Below are 23107 nucleotides of genomic sequence, written 5' to 3' on the forward strand. Positions count from 1 at the left end.
GAATGCAAATAAATTCATATACTTTCCACAATGTGATTTTCCGGATTTAATTTGTGATGTGCTATCTCTCACTGTTACCAATAACCTACCCTTCAATTATGGGCTGCTCATGTCTTTGTCAGTGGGCAAACTTACAAAATCAGCAAGGGATCAAATACTTATTTCCCCCACTGTACATTCCTAAATCTGCACTACCCAAGCTGCAAAGGACTTAAATACAAATCAACCTACGCATCCAGTTTCTCCTACATAAGCACGCAACTGTAGAATGCACTACCAAAAGCCTTGAAAATGACGCACGACCACCTAAACTTCCGGAAATCACTAAAAACCAACCTGTTTAAAAAAGCATACCCTACCGATCCAACTTAAATGCCTGATCTCTGCAACACAACAAAACTAAAGCACGTATGGATATAACAACTCTTCCATTGCACAATTCCTTATTAGGGCAATGCCACATGAAATTTATGCTACCACATCACATTGTATTTGTTCACACCGGAGTCTGTAAACGACTCTCCGGTATTATGTAAGCCACATTGAGCCTGCAAATAGGTGGGAAAATGTGGGATCCAAATGTAACAAATAAAATATCAAGCCCTTCCAATAAGAACGCAAGTATTGCCATACTGGAAAAGACTGAAGATCTATCAATCCCTTACTGCCTCCTAACATTATGCACTGCCATAAATGAAACAAACTGGAGGAAAAGGGCCTTTTACAGCTCTGCAATATATGAGTTTAGTGAGCAGGAAAGACCCATGTAAGGGCACGCTGAGCCCATTTCTTAGCACAGCTTAGTAAAATGGCTCCTAATTTTTTTTTAAAGGTTAGTGATATGTTTGGTAAATTCACAAGCCAACCAAACAGATCAACATCATTGTTCATTACTCTTATCATAATAAAAGTGTCATTGTTCACAATGTACCCAATGGGGCCAGATAGTGCCAAGGTGGTCTGCAAGAATATTCAGCAGCTTAAGGCAAGAGTTAACAATGAGGGGCATAATTGAACGGCACCAGCCATCTCTATGGGCGGCCATCTCCAGTGCCGGTGCCATAAGTGGGTGGAGCCAACCGTATTTTTGAAAAAGATGGCTGGCCATCTTTTCCTTCGCTAATACGGTTGGGCCCGGCCAAATGTCAGAGTTTGTCGGGTTTGAGATGGCCGGCATCGGTTTTCGGCCATAATGGAAAATAATGCCGGCGATCTCAAACCAAGGCATTTGATCATGGAAGAAGCCAGCATTTGTAGTGCACTGGCCCCCCTCACATGCCAGGACACCAACTGGGCACCCTAGGGGGCACTTCTAAAAATTAAAAAATAAAAATAGCTCCCAGGTGCATAGCTCCCTTCCCTTGGTTGTTTAGCCCCCCCCCAAATCCCCCCCAAAACCCACTCCCCACAACTCTACACCATTACCATAGCCCTACAGGGTGAAGAGGGCACCTACATGTGGGTACAGTGGGTTTTGGAGGGCTCCCATTTACCACCACAAGTGTAACAGGTAGGAGGGGATGGGCCTGGGTCCACCTGCCTGAAGTGCACTGCACCCACTAAAAACTGCTCCAGGGACTTACATACTGCTATCAGGGAGCTCGGTATGATATTTGAGGCTGGCATAGAGGCTGGCAAAAAAGTGTTTTTGGGGGGGGTGGGAGGGGGTTGGTGACCACTGGGGGAGTAAGGGGAGGTCATTCCCAATTCCCTCCGGTGGTCATCTGGTCAGTTGGGGCTCCTTTTTGAAGCTTGGTCGTGAAAAAAAGGGACCAAGTAAAGCCAGCGAAATGCTTGTCAAGCCTGGCTTTTTTTTTCCATTATCAGGCAAAGTCGGCCATCTCGTGAGCATGGCCCCGTCCTGCCTTCACCACCTTACCGACACACCCCCTTGAAGTTTCGCCGGCTCCGCAACCGAAAGCAGTTGAACCCGGCCAAAATCGGCACCAGCCATCTCCCAATTTGTGTTGGAAGATGGCCGACGATCACTTTCGAAAATGAGCTGGAATGCGTGTCAGCATTTTAGATCTGGGGACTTAGGCTTAAAATATGCAACTTTTAACCAGTTTTCAATCCCCTTCTAACCTATGGTACTTTGTAAGTCTAAGTGCTTTGAAAATATGCCTCCATGTGGACTTACAATTGAAATTATAGCTGAGAAAATGGAGGATGAAATGACTTAGCCAAGGTCACCCCACACTGTTCAGTTTGTTCCATGAGCTCTGCCTAAGAGTACAGTTTATGTGTTCCTTCAGTGTTCCACTCTCAATTTGAATTTATACGTCATTCAGCTTTTTCTGTGTTGCCCCTGCTCTCTGGAATTCAATTCCCACTGACCTTTGTAAGGAGCCCTCCTACCTCAATTTAGGGCCACCCTTATGGCCCATCTCTTCCATCAGCAATAGGCCTTGATCCCCCCCCCCCTTCCCCCTCCCATGGAGCAGCGACGGGAGTTTCTGCTTTTTACATATTGATCTGGTTGCTTTTTTTTTTCTTCTTCCCTACTTTTCTTATATTTGATGGCATTTCTTTCCCTTTTTGAATTTAGACTGTAAACCCACTTTGAGCATCCCCTCAACTAGCAGTATATTAAACACTTTGTAAACAATAAACAAGAAGCACCAATGGAAGTCTCAGGATTTGAACCCAACTTCTCTGGTTCTCTGTGGGTGGCTGGCTCTAACCACTAGGCTACTCCACCATTCCACTGCTCAGAAATACCAGGTTTCAGGGGGTTTCATTTTAAATGTTATTCACTGTTATATAAAAGAAAATAGTAACCAGAAGCAATGTTTCCAAATGAGCAATTTAAATCAAACATTATAGCAGTGTAACTTCTTGCTTTTATTTATATCTCTACTGCATACTTGTCTATAGGTGAGGAGGGAATGTACTTTTTAAAGAAAGAGAAGAATTAGCAGACAGTGTAGCTTTCAAAGGAAGAAGAGAGAGAGAGAACAGACTGTGTACCCTTCAAAGAAAACACACATATAGCTTCATTCTATGGTCTATGTGAGAGGAACTGTAAAATAATGATAGATGGCTTCATAAGCAAATTTCAGACGAAGAGCAGGTTTTATGATCCAGATATAGAAAGCTATGATTAGAACAAGAGATTTATATCACTGTCTTTATACTATGCCACCATAATTTTCTATTTTCTATCCTCTGCTCCCTCTGGAGTTTTTACGGTTAAAGTATTTTTATGTTTTGCTTATGAGAATGTAAGACACATTCATTAGACTTTAAAAGGGTACTTTTATCAAGTTTTTCTGCATGCAAAACCCTGTTTTAAACACATCAGATGGTTTTTATAAAGCTGTGCCAGGTGATTGATAACAGTTTGGGTGCAGCACAGATTCACAAAGTAGACACATTAATTATTATTTATGTGCATTTGCATAATTACATGTTATCAAGTATCAAACCTGAACAGAGAAAGTGCTTTCTATCAAAAGCAATGAAAAATACATGTATATGCATGTACTTTGCATGCTAAAATTTATGACTTCTTCTGAGCAGGTCAATGTAGCTGTGATTTCTACCAGTTTACACCTTGTTTTTATAAAGCCACATAGGCGTTTATGTGTTTTTAGAAAATAGGTTAAAAATAGGCACCCTCTGAACCTCCAGACCTAGGTGATGTGCTATAAAATGACCTTCTTAGAGGATAATTCGATAAACTGTTTGCCACATGAAAACCATGTTTTACATGCAGATAAGCACTGGGGCTACAACTCATATAAATGTTTGTGGACAGCGGCACAGCAAATACTTGCTCTAGGTCCGGTCCATAGACGGACAATTCTCAGGGACAGCATGTGGCAAAACTAGAGCAGAGATGCAAGGCACATTTCATATGAGCATTTATAATCCACGTAACCAACAAGACAGATCATAAAGAACAACAATTAACATCAATTAACACACAGAGGCTTATTTTCGAAAGAGAAAAACGCCCAAATTCCGACCTAAATCGGGAGATGGACGTCTTTCTCTTGTGGGTGCCCAAATCGGTATAATCGAAAGCCGATTTTGGGCGTTTCCAACTGCACTCCGTCGCGGGAACGCATAAAGTTGACGGGGCGTGTCGGAGGTGTGGTGAAGGCGGGACTGAGGCGTGGTTATCAGCTGAGCAGAGATGTGCGTGCTCGGTCGATAATGGAAAAAAGAAAGGCATTTTCAGAGAGAATTTAGGTCACTTTTGTTGGACCCGTTTTTTTCACGAACAGGTCCCAAAAAAGTGCCCTAAATGACCAGATGACCACCGGAGGGAACCGGGGATGACCTCCCCTGACTCCCCCAGTGGTCACTAACCCCCTCCCACCAAAAAAAAATGAATGTTAAACACTTTTTTCCCAACTTGTAAGCCAGCCTCAAATGTCATCCCCAGCTCCATGACAGCAGTATGCAGGTCCCCAAAGTAATTTTAGTTTAGTTAGTGCTGTGCGGGACCCATGCAGAGAGGAAAAATCGGAAGAAAAAAAAAAAACAAGCAAGTGCAGTCAGGGATGTCTAAATTACCAGGAAAGTAAAAGGGGGAATTGAACCAGCAACCTTCTGATTACAAGCTCAGTGCTCTAGGCAGTGAACCACACTATTTGGGTGCTTAGATATTCTTCCCTTTCCATTAAGTCCCTCCAAATTTCTGTCAGCCAATCACCGCTGTTTAGCTGACACAGATGTCAACTAAATGAGCTGTGATTGGCTGACAGAAACTTGGAGAGACTTAATGGAAAAGAAAGGACGTCTAATCAGTGGTGCACTGGCTAGAGCACTGAGCTTGTAATCAGAAGGTTGCTGGTTCGATTCCCCCTTTTACTATCCTGGTAATTTAGACGTCCCTGACTGCACTTGCTTGGCTTTTTTTTTTCTTCCGATTTTTCCGCTCTGCATGGGTCCCGCACAGCACTAACTAAACTAAAATTACTTCGGGGACCTGCATACTGCTGTCATGGAGCTAGGTATGATATTTGAGGCTGGCATAGAGGCATCTCAGGGGGACCAGTGCACTACGAATGCTGGCCCCTCCCACGACCAAATGCCTTGGATTTGGTCGTGTTTGAGCTGGGACGCTTCGGTTTTGATTATCGCTAAAAAACAAAAACGCCCAGCTCAAAAAACGCCCTAATCCAATGTATTTTCGAAAAAAAAGATGGACGTCCATTTTTTTCGAAAATACAGTTCGGCCCGCCCCTTCACGGACCCGTTCTCGGAGATGGACGTTTTTACAAATGGGCGTTCACGTTCGATTATGCCCCTCAATGTCATACAAAATGAGAAAACAACCCTGAATAAATTTCAGATTATAATGAAATGTATAACAGAATCACATTTCTAAGATATTCTGGGGCAACCCTATACAAAATGTTAATCACAAATCATCAACTATTTGAATTCAATTGTAACTTTTATCGAAAGACAAATGTAAGTTTCTTTAAACATGGGGTTGCATGTTCCACTGCTATGGAATCAAAACTTAATTTTCTAACACATTTTGTACAATTGTTATCCAGAAGATCCACTAGGGGCCCAGTAAGCAAGAAGGCTCCTTAGGTGTGGCTAGCCCTAGGAGCCCAGCAGAGGAGAACAGCTCCCTGGAGGGCAGCCAGTCCCCAGATCCCAGGCAAAGCCTCCAGAAAGCCACAGCAGGTACAGGCTTAGCCAGCCTGGGATCCAGCACAGAAGCCACCAGCCCAAGAAATCTCCTGCAGCAGGGATGAGATCTGAGGGGACTGAAAGAAGGTGGATTTGCAAGGAAAGGAGAGGAGGGACCTAGGCCACTCAGTCACACACACACACCAATTTAACTAAGCAACAGGGAACAGCTTGCAGCTAGTATCTTGGCAAGCAAGACTGACAGGGTCTGAGCAGTATGTGTAGGACTAAGTCACTGACTCTGAATACCAGAATCCAACAGTAACTGTTAATGCCAGAGTGCATAAATTAAGTAATATTTGGTTTAAGAGGCTAATTTTCAATACTATTGGTTTGTCTATATTTGCTGAAAGAAGTTAAGTGCCAAGACCTTTGTTGGTTGTGTGTAATAACGAATATATGTATATTTATTTATTTATTTATTTGTTACGTTTGTATCCCACATTTTCCCACCTATTTGCAGACTCAATGTGGCTTACAATAATACATCATAGCAAGCGCCAATCAAGAGTAGATAAACAATTGGTTACATAAAGAACAAGTGTAACATAATGGATAGAGAGAGAGAGAGAGAGAGATTTGTAAATAGTTAAGTCTGTTTAATTTATTAGCCAGTCCTGTTCACAGCAGTTCTCCTTTTTGGGGGGATTTTTTCCTTGGGGGGGGGGGGGGGAAGAGAAGAGGGTACTGCCACCTGCTAACACCCTTTTTCCCCAGGTGGAGGCACCAAGTTCCAAGTAAGTAAGGGAGTGTCGGAGACTGTCCTGGGGAGGATCCAGTTAGGTTGGGCCCCAAATTCAGGAGCATCCAAGGAGGCATTACATTTATTCTGTAATGGCATCTGTGTACCCAGAAACCATTATAATACCAGAATAACCTCTAACGCTGGTGTTACTGCAGGCACACAAAACTGATAGTACAGTACACCCATGCTCTGCCCCCCTGTGTTTGCTCCCTTTGTATTTCGATGCCACAAGGCGCTCCCATACTGAATCACACCTAGGGGAAATACTGACATTTGTGTGCACATGTGCATTCATGTACATATCAATGTCAGCATTCTGTACGTTTACATGCATGATATGCGTATGAATGTAAGTGCCCCATTATAGAAATGCCTCACTAGTGCCAGAGAGGGGAAACAGTTTAAAAAATGTGTCCATTACTTAACAAGGCATCAGTGTAAAGTCGAAAGAAGTAACATAAGAACAGGCTGAAAGAAAAAAAAGAAAAAAGAGTGTGAGAGGTGCAACGAATCTGGGAGAGCAGCCAGAAAACTGTTTGAAAAAAGTGGGAATGAAAACAGGAGAAGACGAGACAGATACAAACAAATTCAGGGATATTGCGTAACTAAAATGAAGGGGATAGAGTATAACTTAAAATGAAACAAAAAAGAGACAGTGATGATCTGAGAATAAAGAAAGAGAAGAGCAGAGTCAATATTTTTCCTGTTTCATGTGTATCTGATGTACCATAAATTTTGAAAGGACTTCTAAGCAGTTTACATAGTACAAGGAAAGAAGGGAAACACAGGGTTGCAAGTACACAAAATCAAAGCACTAGATGGTAAAAGAAATGGCCTAATAAATACTGTAACAGGGAAATGAAAGGAGTAAAGAGAAGAGAATAAAACAAGAGTCATGATGTTTGCCACAAGCAAAATTGGGAATAACTAAAGATTATGCCTGGGGAAAACTGGGGAAAAAACTTGAGCAAAACAAACAAAAAAAAAAAGGCTGCTGTCCAAAGTCAGTCCATTTATTTAATTAATTTCTAAAAACTTTATAAACCCTCTCCTTGGACATACCAATCAAAAAGGTGTATAGATTACAAAACAGAAAACAATACAATAATCTTTAGACCTCACTGGGAAATAAATAACATATTTAAACTCTTTTGGTAATTTACTGCACCAATTCTACTGCTAGAGATCTACAAGCTCTCTCTAAAAGGAAGGAGCTAACACATTAAGGGACCCTTTTACTAAGACGCAAGGAGGGGCATAATCGAAAAGGACGCCCAAGTTTTCCTGGGGACGTCCTCGCAGGGTGGCTCCAGCAAGGGGCAGGGAAACCCGTATTATCAAAACAAGATGGGCGTCCATCTTTCATTTCGATAATACGGTCGGGGACGCCCAAATCAGCAAATTTAGGTCGACCTTAGAGATGGTCGTCCCTAGCAGAGTTGGTCGTTTCTGATTTTCAGTGATAATGGAAAGCGAGGACGACCATCTCAGAAATGACCAAATCCAAGCCATTTGGTCATGGGAGGAGTCAGCATTCATAGTGCGCTGGTCCCAGAGAAAAGCCCTTCCCTTACCGATCCCTTAACAATTCAGAAAGGAGCGGGCATGCATGAAGGAAATCGCATGCAAATGAGCTGCTCGCTGTTAGCTCATTTGCACACGATTTCCTTCCTAAGGAGGGGAAGCCAGTGCAGAGCAGCCAAGTGTTATGCGTGGCTGCTCTGTGCATGCCAAAGACGGCTTCATACATGCAGACAAGCTGCGTTTATAATAGCCATCTACAACCTTAGAAAAACACAAGTCCAGGTGAAAATGTCCAAGTGCTCGTCAGGGACGTCCTTTTTTTTTTTAAGAGTATGGATGAAGGACGTCCTTCGCTATGCCTCTGTCCCTGCGATGGCAGTTGAGGACGTCCAAAATGTAGATGTTTCTGTGAGAAGGATGTCCATTCCTTTGCTATGCCTCCGACATCCCCTTCATTTATTTAGATTTTGGATCACAAGTGGCAGCAGTGGGATTTGAATCAGCCACCTCTGGATACACACACACACTTAGAGCACTGGTCTTGCAATCCCAAGGTGGCCAGCTCAAATCCCACTGCTGCTACTTGTGGTCCAAAATCCAAATAAATAAAGAGGGTGTCGGAGGCATAGCAAAGGCATGGACATCCTTCTCACAGAAACATCCACATTTTGGATGTCCTCAACTGCCATCGCAGGGAAGGACGTCCTCAACTGCCATCACAGGGACGGAGGCATAGCGAAGAACGTCCTTCACCCATACTGTATAAAAAAAAAAAAGACAAAAGTTTTTAAAGTTGTTTTTTGAGGGGTGGGAGGTGGTTAGTGACCACTGGGGGAGTCAGGGGAGGTCATCCCGATTCCCTCCGGTGGTCATCTGGTCATTTAGGGCACATTTTTCTGGCTTGGTCATAAAAAAAAAAGGACCGAGTAAAGTCAGCCAAGTGTTCATCAGGGACGCCCTTCTTTTTTCCATTATCGCTTGAGGACACCCATCTGTTAGGCATGCCCCAGTCCTACCTTTGCTACGCCTCCGACACGCCCCCGGGAACTTTGGTCGGCCCGCGATGGAAAGCAGTTGGGGATGCCCAAAACCAGCTTTCGATTATGCTGATTTGGGCGACCCTGAGAGAAGGACGCCCATCTCCCGATTTGTGTCGAAAGATGGGCGCCCTTCTCTTTCGAAAATTCTCCTGATAGGCACCTACACGCCAAATTACAACTCCTGCCCGGCTACCGCGTGTCCTGGGCAGTAATTCTAATTTTTTACGCATGTCCAAAATGCGTGGCAGAAAATAATTTCTATTTTCTACACATGGCGCTAACTAGGTGGTAATCGGCAGTGTGCGTGCACTGGCAATTACCGCCCAGTTAACGCATGCCACCTTACTACTAAGTCAATAAGTGGCAGTAAGGTCTCAGGGCCAAAATGGACACGCGCTGATTTTTATTTTGCCGCAAGTCCATTTTTGGCAAAAAAGCGCCTTTTTTGCTGGCACACTGAAAAATGGGCCGGCTTGCATCCAATACACTTGCCTATACCAGCACAGGCCATTTTTCAGTGCGCCTTAGAAAAAGGGCCCCTAACCTGATGGTGGGAAGGGATAGATGCAGTAAGAAATTATTTTGTGAGGAAAGGAGTGTAGTCCGTATAGGACCTGATGGGTCATATCTTGAATGGGATCTGGTAAGCAACAGGGAGCCAGCAGTCTGAAATGGGGAAGAGGGCTCATAGTTTTTCATTCTGAAGAACAGTTTAATTGTTTATTGTGAATCAATTGTAATTTCCTTAGCTGAGTAACATTTAAGCCCTGAAATGTAATATTTAAGCCCTGAAATTTAATGTGGACAAATGCAAGGTGATGCACATTGGAAAGAATAATCCAAATCATAGTTACCTGATGCTAGGATCCACCTTGGGGGTCAGCACTCAAGAAAAAGATCTAGGTGTCATTCTAGATAATACGCTGAAATCTTATGCTCAGTGTGCGGTGGTGGCCAAGAAAGCAAACAGGATGGTGGGAATTATTAGGAAAATGATGGTTAAGACCGAAAATAATGTAGTGACTCTGTATTACTCCATGGTGCGACCTCACCTTGAGTATTACATTTAGTTCTGGTAGCCATATCTCAAAAAAGATATAGCAGAATTTGAAAAGGTACAAAGAAGAGCAACCAAAATGATTTAGAGGATGGAACTCCTCTTGTATGAGGAAAGGCTAAACAGCTTGAGGATCTTCAGCTTGGAAAAGAGATGGATGAGGGGAGAGATGATCGAGATCTACAAAATCCTAAGTGGTATAGAAGTAAATCAATGTTTTTACTTGTTCCCAAACTACAAAGACTAGGGGATAGTAAAGGAAGTTACATGGAAATACTTTTAAAAGAAATAGGAGGAAATACTTTTTCACTCAACCAATAGTTAAGCTCTGGAACTCTTTGCCAGAGGATGTGGTAACCCTTCAGGGTACTGCCAATTGCTGTTTACTTGTCAAAATATTAATATTGTTTTTTTATTTTTGTACCCCGCACTTTCCCACTCATGACAGGCAATGGAGGGTTAAGTGACTTGCCCAGAGTCACAAGGAGCTGGCTGTGCCGGGAATTGAACTCAGTTCCTCAGGACCAAAGTCCACCACCCTATCCACTAGGCCACTCCTCCACTTACTTTAATCCCCTCAGTTCCAAAATCTATGCTACATTATTAGGGGCTCATTTTCAAAGCACTTAGACTTACAAAGTTCCATAGGTTAAACATGCTGGAATGTCCTCAAACTGATATTCAAATGTACTTTTTCCAGGAAAAGTCTGAAGTAGAACATTTTGTCTTTGTGAGCAATATAAAAACCAGAGAAGTGCAGTCCTGAAGCCTTGCACTGGTTTGCTGTCCCCATTGTGCAAATATTGCATGCTTTACCAATAATCAAAGTGTCATCCATGCATAGAGTTTGCTTTGATCACCACCAAGGGTACAATGTAACCTTTTTATTCATGCCTGCTTATTGTGTCGGGATAATTGTAAAGAAAGAAAAGCCTGCATAGATTTGCAAATGTAATCCCTCGATAAGCACTCCTCTGGGAGCACATCCTGACATCGTAGAAGAAGACGTTTACTTTCACCTGCCAAATTAAAGAGATACAAAGCATTTTGGCTTTTCCAAATTTTCCACTATGCTGGTAATCTTAGAAATTGTTTGTCCACATCTAAAAAATGTTTTACATGCAGAAAATGACTCAAAATTCATGGCTGTATATGTGCTGATCGCATGCTTATTTAGGTGAAATGTGGATGCATTTTGGAACTGCCATATACAGTGGGGGAAATAAGTATTTGATCCCTTGCTGATTTTGTAAGTTTGCCCACTGACAAAGACATGAGCAGCCCATAATTGAAGGGTAGGTTATTGGTAACAGTGAGAGATAGCACATCACAAATTAAATCCGGAAAATCACATTGTGGAAAGTATATGAATTTATTTGCATTCTGCAGAGGGAAATAAGTATTTAATCCCTCTGGCAAACAAGACCTAATACTTGGTGGCAAAACCCTTGTTGGCAAGCACAGCGGTCAGACGTCTTCTGTAGTTGATGATGAGGTTTGCACACATGTCAGGAGGAATTTTGGTCCACTCCTCTTTGCAGATCATCTCTAAATCATTAAGAGTTCTGGGCTGTCGCTTGGCAACTCGCAGCTTCAGCTCCCTCCATAAGTTTTCAATGGGATTAAGGTCTGGTGACTGGCTAGGCCACTCCATGACCCTAATGTGCTTCTTCCTGAGCCACTCCTTTGTTGCCTTGGCTGTATGTTTTGGGTCATTGTCGTGCTGGAAGACCCAGCCACGACCCATTTTTAAGGCCCTGGCGGAGGGAAGGAGGTTGTCACTCAGAATTGTACGGTACATGGCCCCATCCATTCTCCCATTGATGCGGTGAAGTAGTCCTGTGCCCTTAGCAGAGAAACACCCCCAAAACATAACATTTCCACCTCCATGCTTGACAGTGGGGACGGTGTTCTTTGGGTCATAGGCAGCATTTCTCTTCCTCCAAACACGGCGAGTTGAGTTCATGCCAAAGAGCTCAATTTTTGTCTCATCTGACCACAGCACCTTCTCCCAATCACTCTCGGCATCATCCAGGTGTTCACTGGCAAACTTCAGACGGGCCGTCACATGTGCCTTCCGGAGCAGGGGGACCTTGCGGGCACTGCAGGATTGCAATCCGTTATGTCGTAATGTGTTACCAATGGTTTTCGTGGTGACAGTGGTCCCAGCTGCCTTGAGATCATTGACAAGTTCCCCCCTTGTAGTTGTAGGCTGATTTCTAACCTTCCTCATGATCAAGGATACCCCACGAGGTGAGATTTTGCGTGGAGCCCCAGATCTTTGTCGATTGACAGTCATTTTGTACTTCTTCCATTTTCTTACTATGGCACCAACAGTTGTCTCCTTCTCGCCCAGCGTCTTACTGATGGTTTTGTAGCCCATTCCAGCCTTGTGCAGGTGTATGATCTTGTCCCTGACATCCTTAGACAGCTCCTTGCTCTTGGCCATTTTGTAGAGGTTAGAGTCTGACTGATTCACTGAGTCTGTGGACAGGTGTCTTTCATACAGGTGACCATTGCCGACAGCTGTCTGTCATGCAGGTAACGAGTTGATTTGGAGCATCTACCTGGTCTGTAGGGGCCAGATCTCTTACTGGTTGGTGGGGGATCAAATACTTATTTCCCTCTGCAGAATGCAAATAAATTCATATACTTTCCACAATGTGATTTTCCGGATTTAATTTGTGATGTGCTATCTCTCACTGTTACCAATAACCTACCCTTCAATTATGGGCTGCTCATGTCTTTGTCAGTGGGCAAACTTACAAAATCAGCAAGGGATCAAATACTTATTTCCCCCACTGTATGTGCATGTTCTTAAAAAAAAAAATACACATGTGCATTTTGAGAGTAAATGCAAACATATACAGGGTGAGGCAATAAAAAGTAATACCCCGTTTTCTCAGCAACCGCTTGTAATTTCAATGTGAAATTTTACAGCTTTATTTGTTGTTACCATCTACGTTCATGTGTTGAGTGGAATGAGATTATAACACGGTGAACTGAAAGACTTTTTAGCTTGAGATCACTCAGTAAGTTTCACACGTTCAAAAATGTTTGCACTGTAAAAGTTTATTTTTATGGCCCTGATATTGAGACAGCGGAGGTTAGACTGGCTAATTCCCACTGTCGCCTGCAAACTCAGAAATTCAATGCCGGGGGCCTTATCACCGCAAACATAGTCGGCTGACTGGCTAGGTTCTAGTGGCCAAAGATGGACCTGCTATTTATGCAGGTCTGACTGCTAAACTTAACTGGTCAGCTGATGAAAATCAGCTATAACTGGCTATCCAGCTTATTTTCGAAGGAGATCGCCGGCCATCTTCCGACACAAATCGGGACATGGCAGGCGTTCTGAACCCGGCCAAATCGGTATAATCGAAAGCAGATTTTGGCCCGCGCCAACTGCTTTCCGTCACAGAGCCCGCCAAACTTCAAGGGGGCGTGTCAGTAGGGTAGCGAAGGCAGGACGAGGGCGTGGTCACGAGATGGCTGGCCTCGCCCGATAATGGAAAAAAGAAAGCTGGCTCTGACGAGCATTTCGCCAGCTTCACTTGGTCCCTTTTTTTTCAGGACCAAGCTTCAAAAAGGTGCCCCAACTGACCAACTGACCACCGGAGGGAATCAGTGATGACCTCCCCTTACTCCCCCAGTGGTCACCCCCCACCCCCAAAAAAAATTTTTTTTGCCAGCTTCAAATGTCATACCCAGCTCCCTGTCAGCAGTATGCAGGTCCCTGGAGCAGTATTTAGTGGGTGCAGTGCACTTCAGGCAGGTGGACCCAGGCCCATCCCCCCCTACCTTTTACACTTGTGGTGGTAAATGTTAAGCCCTCCAAAAAACCCCAAAACCCACTGTACCCACATGAACCCCCTTCATCCCTAAGGGCTATGGTAGTGGTGTACAGTTGTGGGGAGTGGGTTTTGGGGGGGGATTTGTGGGGCTTAGCACACAAGGTAAGGGAGCTATGCACCTGGGAACTATTTTTTGAAGTCCACTGCAGTGCCCCCTTGGGTGCTCGGTTGGTGTCCTGGCATGTGAGGGGGGACCAGTGCACTACAAATGCTGGCTCCTCCCACAACCAAATGCCTTGGATTTCGCCAGGTTTGAGATAGCTGGCATTAGTTTCCATTATCGGCGTAAACCGATGCCGGCCATCTCAAACCCAGCCATCTCTGACATTTGGCCGGCCCCAACCGTATTATCAAAATGAAAGATGGCCGGCCATCTTTTTCGATAATATGGTTCTGGACTGCTCTTTGCGGCGCTGGCCATATAGATGGCCGGTGCCATTCGATTATGACCCTCTGTGTCACGTAACATAGCCAGTGACTGGGCTAGCTGCTGACCAGGATATTCAGCGGGAGATCACCAGTTATGTCCCACTGAATATTGGCAGATAGCCAGCTTCAGGGTTCCTAGTCAGTTAAATATATTTGAGTATCAGGCCATATGTTTATTAAAAACTTTTTATACCACAAAATACCAATAAAAAGAGGATCTAAACAGTTTACAATAAAATAAAATCAATACATAAAATGAGAAAGGAACACCAATTTCATAGGACAAGAAGGCAACATTCATAGAAGATCAGAAGAAAAAAAACACCTATGACACATCAGAGTTCAGACCAAGAGTCACCGAAGAACCACAACAATGAAAAGCTTGTTGAAAAAAAAAATGAACCTTCAAAAGGGCTTTAAACCTTGTAAAGAATTCTTAATTGCGTAGAGTTCCAGGCAGACTATTCCAAAGAGAAGGAATGAGACAGAAAAAAGCTGAATGACGGATATGTTCATGGACAATGTGTCTAGGGTTGGGTATTACTAATCTATTAGAAACAAATGATGTAAGATTATGGAGCTGGAGTGTACCATTATTTGAAAAAAAAAGGGTACCCATCTTACTGGTTATGACATCATAGTCACATAGACTTCTGTCTAGGGAGCAATGTTGGAGGCTTATCATAAGTTCCACCCGCTGAAATTAATCACCGAACTCAAGGATTCGCTGTAGATGATCTGGAACAGCCTGCCACAGGGACCAATTGACAAAGCTGTTAGAACTTTCCAAAGGCCTGTGTTAAATCTGACTGAGAAATTCTGACACGTGGAGGGGCATAATCGAACAGCGCCGGCCAAATAGATGGCCAGCCATCTATTTGGCCGGCGCCGCAAAAAGCAGTCCCAAACCGTATTATCGGAAAAAGATAGCCGGCCATCTTTCATTTCGATAATACAGTTGGGGCCAGCCAAATGTCAGAGATGGCCAGGTTTGAGATGGCCGGCATCGGTTTTCGACGATAATGGAAACTAATGCCAGCAATCTCAAACCCAGCCAAATCCAAGGCATTTGGTCATGGGAGGAGCCAGCATTCATAGTGCACTGGTCCCCCTCACATGCCAGGACACCAACCGAGCACCCTAGGGGGCACTGCAGTGGACTTCATAAATAGCTCCCAGGTGCATATCTCCCTTACCTTGTGTGCTGAGCCCCCCAAAAACCCCCAAACCCACTCCCCACAACTGTACACCACTACCATAGCCCTTAGGGATGAAGGGGGCACCTACATGTGGGTACAGTGGGTTTTGGGGGTTTGGGGAGGGCTTAACATTTACCACCACAAGTGTAACAGGTAGGGGGGGATGGGCCTGGGTTACCTGCCTGAAGTGCACTGCACCCACAAAAATCTGCTACAGGGACCTGCATACTGCTATCAGGGAGCTGGGTATGACATTTCAGGCTGGCATAGAGGCTGGCAAAAATTTGTTTTTAAAATTTATTTTAGGTTGGGAGGGGATTGGTGACCACTGGGGGAGTAAGGGGAGGTGATCCCCGATTCCCTCCGGTGGTCATCTGGTCAATTGGGGAACTATTTTGAGGCTTGGTCGTAAAACTAAATGGACCAAGTGAAGCCGGCGAAATGCTCGTCAGAGCCGGCCATCTTTTTTCCATTATTGGACGAAGCTGGCCATCTCATAACCACGCCCCATCCCGCCTTCCATACCCTTCCGAAACGCCCCCTTTAACTTTGGCTGGCTCTGCGACGGAAAGCAGTTGAAGCTGGCCAAAATCGGTTTTCTATTATACTGATTTCGCCGGCTTCAGGAAATGGCTGGCCATCTCCCAATTTATGTCGGAATATGGCCGGCGATCTCCTTCGAAAATAAGCTGATTGTTAATTATATCATTTGAATGGCTTTACTTTACTGTATTTTAGCTCAAACATTCTTAAAGCGCAAAAATCGCTAGGTAGTAACACTAAAATGTCAATATCATTAACACAGCTTAAGATAATTAAATGTTGTTTAACAGAAATATATAAGTGGGAACATGATTTTTAAAAGGAAAGAATAGGGAAACTCCTGGAACAGGCTGAAAATGTTTCCACATATGGTAACATTTACTTAGCACCGAAAAATCCCTGTGATGTTAAATTTACTGTTTATAATGTCATTCTTTCAGCAGCACTAATAGAGTCCAGGACACCGAACAAGGTAAAATAGATATATGCACTTGGAACATGACTCTGCCAAAACTGTAGAGAACATACATGGAAGCTGTGATTGCATGGAACGTCCATTGCAAGCTTTTTGTAATTGTTGTTTTTGTTTTTTAATTGTGAGCCCTGCAGGGATAGGAAAATACCTACAGTGACTTCCTTTAGTCTCTCCAAGGGACAACTGCTCAATCAGAGCACCTTTCTGTAACCTGTCTACATACAGACATCCATCTTTTTGGACATGGACGTTCCTTCCCCTTCTGCAATCTGAGCTGGATATCCATCTTTTGGAAGAATACAAAGAGTGAAAATCAGCTATAAATACTAATGTAGAATTCTGTGTACAAAGAATATGAAATGAACTAGACGTGAAATTCACTGGAGGAACCTGCTTATTCCCCTTGCCCCTGCTAAGCTGCCTCTTCACAGGCTGATGCCATTAACTCTCTCCTGAACATTTGGACCCCACCTCATCTCCTGCTGCCTAGCCCAACACAAATAAAAAAAAAAAAGAACCCAGCACACCCTCCTTTCCTTTCTCTCTTTCTTTCTTTTTCTCTCTCAATAGGCCTTTTCATGTCCCTACCATTCAATTTCTCTTTCAACCTCCTACCCTGCCCCTCACTCATTTTCAATTCCCCTCCTTCCACCTTTAACTCTCTTTCTGAATCTTCCCTTCTTGTTTCCAGCAACCAGACCTTATCTCGCCTTCCTAGTTTGTCATCAACAGTCAGTCTCTTTCTCTCTATGCAGCCTTCAACTCTTCCTCCTGGGCTCCATCCACCCTCCCCCAGAGCTCTCTCCTCAGGTGTTTCTTCCCAAGTTTAACCTCCCCTCCCTACAATTCACTCATCCTCCCTCTTCAGACAGCACTGTTAGCAGAGAGAAGACAGTCAGGGGAGGGTTTCAGAGGCATGCTAAAGCTTACCTGTGCGTTCTTCCATTTGCTCTCACAGAGGTCTCCCATGGGTTAAGGACTCCACTGTCAAAGGACTGCTATGTGCTCCAGCTTTTGCCAGAATGCTGTACATCTACCTTAGAAGTCAATGAGCGGGGTAGTGTGCTGTACTCACATCACCCGCTGGCACGAAAGGGTAGGGCCTCCAACCGAGAAGTTAACTGGGCACCTCCAGATATTCAGACCGGTGCCTGGTTAACATAAAGTTAGGACAGCTGTTTTGACCATGAGGCCAGGCACTGTAAAACGAAGTTGATATTGTAATGCATTATTCAAAACTAGGGCCCGTTTCTGTCAGAAATGAAGCGGGCGCTAGCAAGGTTTTCCTCGGAGTGTATGTTTGAGAGAGAGTGTGTGTGAGAGATGGTGTGTGTGTGTCAGAGAGAGAATGAGAGAGACAGAGTGTGTGTGTGTTTGTGTGTGAGAGAGAGTGTGTGTGTGCGACAGAGTGTCTGTGTGTGTGAGACTCTGTGTGTGTGACAGAGAGAGAGAGTGTGATAGACAGAGAGTGTGTCAGAGAGAGTGTATGTGAGAGACAGAGAGTGAGTGCCCCCACCCCCCTCTCTCAGGGCCCTCCTTCTCCCCCCTTTATGGTCAGAGGACCCCCTTCCACCCCCACCTCTCTGGTCTCAGGACCCCCCTCCCTCTCCCCTGCCCCTCCAGCCATCCATGTCCAGCGACCCTCCTCTCCCCCTGCCCCCCCTGCAGCCACCCATGTCCAGCGACGCTCCTCTCCCCCTGCCCCCCCTCCAGCCATACATGTCCAACGACCCTGCTCTCTCACCTGCCCCCCCCCTCCAACCACCCAGGTTGTCGCCTCAATCCTCTCGCCCTCGCAAAGTGTAGCGCTGGCCATCTTTGCAGAGCCGGCGGTCTGGAAGCCGCCCCGATCCTCCCGGCCCCGCAAAGTGGAGCGCCGGCCATCTTGGCAGAGTCGGCGCTCTGGAAGTCGCACCAATCCTTTCGCCCCCACAAAGTGGAGTGCCGGCCATCTTGTCAAAGCTGGTGCTCCATAAGCCGCCCCGACCCTCTGTTTCTGGCCCGCGAAGTGGAGCGCCAGCCATCTTGGCAGAGCCGGCGCTCCGGAAGTCGCATCGATCCTCTCGCCCCCGCGAAGTGGAGCGCTGGCCATCTTGTCAGAGCTGGCGCTCCGGAAGCCACCACGACTCTCTGTTTCTGGCCGCAGGATTCGTGTCGGGAGCTGGGCTTGCTGCGTGCCCTGCTGGCTGCTAGAGCCCTCACCCCGCTTCCTACTTCTGTGGGTTACAGCCTTGCGGCCGTGCTCCTCCTCCTCAGACAGCCCAGACAGCCCAGCCAACTGGAAGCTTCCCTTGCCAGCTGGCTGCTGGAGCCCTCACCCCACCTCCTTCTCAGCATAATGACAACAGTGACGTCAGCCTGACTTCGGAGCCTAGCTCAGCAACTCCAAAGGAGCTACGGACACAGCAGCTACTTTAGAACGTTGGAGGTGAGAATTATTATATAGGATAGCAGCCTTCATAAACCAGAATGTAAAGGCATTTGTCCAACTTTGGGGAAATTCTCACACTCTCAGAAACATCTTTTTGTAACATATAATACAAATTGTTTTTATTTGCTGAATTCTGCAAATGTATAATTTTCTAAATCTTGATGCTTTGATGAATTGAGCCTAAATATTCCTGATTTACAGTCTATTTCAAAAAGAATTCACATTACATCTGGGACTAATAACGAAGCACTAGAGAAATGAAGTGATAACTTGGCTTCTATCTGAACCAAATTCTGCATCACTACTGCAAAGCATGAAGCACTTAAAAACCATTTAATTATTCTAGGAAGCACTGACCTTTAGCAGAGAACATATAGTACAGAGCCAGGCGGGCTCTCCCTTTCATTACAGCTATAACAACACTGAATAATTATATCAAACAAACTCGTTTATGGATCACTTGACTTAATGTAGTCTGCCATAAAAAGTTACCACTATCAAAATTGCAGTATCTACAAACTGATTTCTATGAAGTTCTTTCATGCTTCATTGTATAATAACATATACAAATATTTTGACTGTAAACAACACAGGGATAGAGGATGGAAATGTGTAACACAAAACTGACTTAACTATCAAACATGCTGCAAATTTCTCAAAATTTAGACATTATTTCAAGAATGGAAACAGTTATGCTACGTCTTGATAACATTTTTCTTTGTCTACACCAGGCTTTGACAGATTTTCTTTGGATACTGGTGCCCGCTCAAAAACCCAGCAGCCGGTCATTCCCACAGAGGCTGAAAAAGTGTGTGGGGGTAACGGCAGCCAATGGCAAAGTTTCCATAATTCTCCAGCAGCTGGCTACTAAGTTTTTGGGGCTCTCCAAGGCCTGATGCAGCTGCTTTAGGACCTGAATCATTAATTGGTCCTTTTACTAAGGTGCACCTTTTACTAAGGCCTGCGGTAGTATAGACGCATGTTTTGAGGGCGCATAAAATCATTTTTAGCACACCTATAAAACAAATGTCTTTTTAAAAATTTTTGCCGAAAATGGATGTGCAGCAAAATGAAATTTTGGATCCATTTTGGATCTGAGACCTTACCGCCAGCCACTGACCTAGCGGTAAAGTCTCACGCAGTAACTGGGCGGTAATGACCTACGCATGTCAAATGCCACTTGACGAGAAAACAAAAAATATTTTTCGGACGTGCATAGTGGATGCACACCAAAAATGAAATTACCGCAAGGGCCATGCGGTAGCTGGGCATTAACTCAGAATTGGCGCATGTTGGGTGCACGTAGGCACTTATGCGGCTTAGTGAAAGGGCCCCTAAAACTTTTTTCACATTCTGTATCTATTAGGGATGGAAACTTATAAACTAAGGCCCAAATATGCAGACCATGGAAGATAGCTGGGCTGTCTCATGCGGTTCGCGCTGAACCCAGATATTCAATGCCGGGCCATTTCCAATGACCGGGGTTTTTTCGGCCGGTTTGAAGATACTCGGCTATGTCGATATTCAGACGTAGCCGGTTATCTTTAAAACGGCCAAAGATATACCAGGGTTTGATGTGGACAAATATGACTGCCAAGCCCAGTTTCAAAATTGTCAGATAGCCAGTTATGTCACGTGATATAACCAGTTATCCGCCAGCCACTAACCACAGATATTCAGTGGAGGATAGCTGGTTATCCCTGGCTGAATACTGGCGGATAGCTAGTTAAGCGCTATTTAATTGGTCACCATCCATTCTGACCAGTTCAATAGTGCTAAATATCAGGCGGTAAAGCTTTTAATATGTTTTTGCTCATCCTTTCTCTCTCTTGACCCCCACCACCCAATCTCTTTTATCCTCTAAACATATCAGTAACAGTCTCCACCATATCTAGTCTCCCTCCCTCTCCTGTTCTAGTTTCTAACAGTCTTCCTCTCTCAACCTGTTAGCCTTATCCCTACCTACCTGAACCTTCCACCCAGCAATCCTTCCCCATTTCTAATCATCTCCCATATAATCATCCACCCATTTCTCCCTCTCTCTCAAACTCCCTCTCCAGCCAATTCCTCTCTCCATAATTTGCTGGTCATTTTCCCTCGCTAACTAGTCACCTACTCATCATCCCTAAGAAGTTATCTTACTAGCAGTTTTCCCCCATTCCATCTTGTCGCCCAGCTAATCAACCAGTCCATCACTGTCTAGCTGATCCGAGTTAGTCACTCCTCTCCTCACGTTTGCTGACTACCAGTCCTCTTTCAGTGCTAATGTTTCTGTACAGTGGCTTCTGTTTTCCTTCCTACACCTGTGCCATTACAGGTTGCACAGAATGCTGTAATGAGATTAATATCAAAGGGTTCTAAGTTTCAACATATTACACTTGCGGTGATGGATTTGCATTGGTTGCTGGTGGCGTGGTGGATTCAATTTAAGATATTACTTCTGATCCACAAGGCCTTGAATGCAGAGGCTCCAAATTTTATTGCATCAACTTTGAAAATCTACTGACCTACTTGAGCTCTTTACACAGGTGAAAAGAACTTACTGGATTGTACTATCATTCCGTACAGTACGCACTACGATGTGGTACTTTTCAAAGAGCAGGTCCACAGCCTTGTCTTCTGAACTTTGAAAAATAGAGAAGGCTTTTCGAAAACAACTAAAACCATATCAGCCAACATTCAAAGATATTTAACCGCAAAGCAAATAGAGAGGGTGATACAGCAAACACAGAAAGTATACAGAGAAAAAAAAAACACAACTGGGTCTTCAAGACTGAGACAACAGGAGTCCTTTATTGAAATAAGACCCGACACGGGCCGTGTTTCGGCGTCAACAACGCCTGCCTCAGGGGTCTAAGGTTAATTGCGAGTTATGTAAGTAGTGAATTCAGTTCCCCATCAGAAGAATATAAGATATTTAAAAAAAAGCGCAGTCGGTCAGCAAAGACAGCCACAATGATTAGTGAAACTCCTGTAAAAACAGCCATTAAAACACTGCCCATCACTGGATGAACGTTGTGCAGATATTTGTTTAAAAGAGCATTTGCTTCTATTTATGATATAATCTGAGATCAGTTTGGGTAAGATGTCTGTTGATTTGAAAAAGGAATAGTAATGTCAGGGCTTTTTTTGAGGGGGTACTTGGAGGTACTGAGCACTGGCACTTTTTCCATTGTCTGCTAAAGTTGGCCCATGGTCCCCAAGTTTTAATAAAAGAGCTCAGGCTCTACACACCAATTCTGCCTGGTCATAGATTCTGTGACTGGTTGCAGGGGGCCTGGCTATTGTGGGGTGAGTGGGTCCCTCAGTAATCCCCCCACCCCTGAAGGGTGGACTGGCATTTGAGTACTGGCACCTTTTTCACTAGAAATAACACACTGAGTAATGTCTACGTTAATCCATTGCTCTCATTGTAATGATTTATAGTTTTGATATTTCTTTTACTTTATGATTATGTTTCATTCTGTAATCTACTTACAATTTATAGACAGTGTGGAATTTAAGTCATAAAGAAATAATTATTGACTGTGCCCAGAAAACATTTCGTTCTGCCCTGTACAGCACCCCAGCACTAGGTGGAGAGTGTCACAGCAGCCTGTCCTAATATTCAGTGACACTAATCTCTAGGATAGGCAAACCGATTCAACCAGGCAGGAACTTTTCCTGCCCAATTAAATCACTCTGAATATCAACTGGAAAGAGCATAAAGACTTAAAAGTTTATACAATCTTTTATCCTTTGTTAGCATTTACCGCCTGCCTTGAACTGACACGCAGAAATAATTCCATAAATCTTACAGGAAAGAATAGCGCGATCATACTATACACAGAAGGTAAGGTTACAATAGTGGTAACCAGATCTCAAATGGTAAAGCCAGCCAGGCCATTCTGAGCACAGAAATCCATCCTCATCAAACCAAGTCATCACCAAAAGCCTTTTGAAAGAGGTAAGTTTTGAGGCTTGATCTAAACCTTTGATAGGATGGTTCTCAACATGCAGAGACAAAAAGGACACTGTTCCATTATGTGGGAGCCAAGTAAAAAAGGCACGCTGCTTTGCAGATTGTGAACAAACCTATTGGAGGCCTGGAAGAACAAGACACTGATCATTAAGGGAGCGAAGGACAGGAGGGGGTACATATGAAACAGGAGG

The 23107-nt window shown here is 44.3% G+C and overlaps 1 protein-coding gene across 1 annotated transcript in view; it reads right to left on the bottom strand.

The window, feature by feature from the left end:
• Positions 1 to 23107, bottom strand: part of LOC115469630 (spondin-1-like) — an 81226-nt gene that overhangs the window by 27247 nt on the left and 30872 nt on the right. The gene's annotated exons all lie outside the window — the stretch shown is intronic.

This window comes from Microcaecilia unicolor, chromosome 4 (assembly GCF_901765095.1).
Source record: "Microcaecilia unicolor chromosome 4, aMicUni1.1, whole genome shotgun sequence".
Lineage (NCBI taxonomy): Eukaryota > Metazoa > Chordata > Amphibia > Gymnophiona > Siphonopidae > Microcaecilia > Microcaecilia unicolor.